The 1,224-nt window shown below is 37.5% G+C and overlaps 1 non-coding gene across 1 annotated transcript; it reads right to left on the bottom strand.

Annotated features, from left to right (window-relative positions):
* Positions 1-529: 529 nt before the first annotated feature.
* Positions 530-602, bottom strand: TRNAG-CCC. The gene has a single exon. It is a non-coding gene; the product is annotated as a tRNA-Gly (tRNA).
* Positions 603-1,224: the final 622 nt, after the last annotated feature.

Genomic DNA, 1,224 nt, shown 5'->3' with positions numbered 1-1,224 from the left:
TTCTCCTGGCAATCTTGATTCCAGCTTGTGCTTCATCCAGCCCAGCATTAATTAAAGTATTTAAAGTGAGTAAAGTATTGACTCTAATTTATGGGTTCTGGGAAAACTGCAATTAAATGAAAACAACACACAAGCCACAATGAAAGAAAAATATACTGTATTCTCTCTTACTTGTGGAAGAGTATGGGTAAAGTGTGCATGGTGGTTGAGGTTAGGGACTCTTTAGAGCTGGGAAGGCACCGCTGTGCATCTTCTCAGTCTGAGTCTCCCCAGTTCCATAGAAGACACACAGCAATAAGTCAGATAAAGCATGTGTAAGTACTTTTGAATCAGAAACTTAATATCACAGAGACAACAATCTGTCCTCCTTTCCTATGAACTATATTCATGGGAGCTAGAGGAAGGTGGAATGTGGATAAATAGTAGGATTGTTTTTCCAGAGGTTCTAACTATGCTTATTTAATTGTATTTTCTTTTTTCTTAATATTTAATTTATTTATTTGGCTTGTTCAGTTCATACAGGATCTAGTTCCCTGACCAGGGATCGAACCTGGGCCCCCTGCATTGGGAGCACAGAGTCTTAGTCACTAGACTACCAGGGAAGTCCCATTTAATGATATTTTCAATCAACTGTTCAAGGAAGCTGAAATGAACCTATTATATAAGTGAAGGTGAAGGATACAAAATTATCTCTAAACCCAATGTATCTGACTAGATTGGATATGGAAACTACAAAAAGAAACAATGAAGAAAATGCTTTACCAGTTCCAAGATATTGTGCTCAGTGATTTTATTTATCTCGTTTTATTTTCAGAAAAGAATTATGAAAGTTATATATTGTCTTTATTATAAATATAAAAATGGTAGATCTTGGAGAGTTGAGGTATTTTGCCTGTAGTTATAATGCATATCCAAGCTTCCCAGGTGGCTCAGTGATAAGGAATCCACTTGCAATGCAGGAGACACAAGTTTGATCCCTGGGTCAGTAAGATTTCCTGGAGATGGAAATGGCAACCGCCTCTAGTATTCTTGCCTGGGAAATCCCATGGACAGATGAGCCTGGCAGGCTACAGTCTATGGGGTCACAAAGAATCAGACACAACTTATCAACTAAACAAACCAAAAACAATGCATATCCACATTTCAAATCCCTGTCCCTTTACCCAATACACATGCTGTTCCCAATGAACAATTTTGTCTTTATGCTGTTTATGATAACTTAAA

Source organism: Cervus canadensis, chromosome 18, assembly GCF_019320065.1.
Source record: "Cervus canadensis isolate Bull #8, Minnesota chromosome 18, ASM1932006v1, whole genome shotgun sequence".
NCBI classification, from domain to species: domain Eukaryota; kingdom Metazoa; phylum Chordata; class Mammalia; order Artiodactyla; family Cervidae; genus Cervus; species Cervus canadensis.
This window is presented reverse-complemented; position numbering and strand designations above follow the sequence as displayed.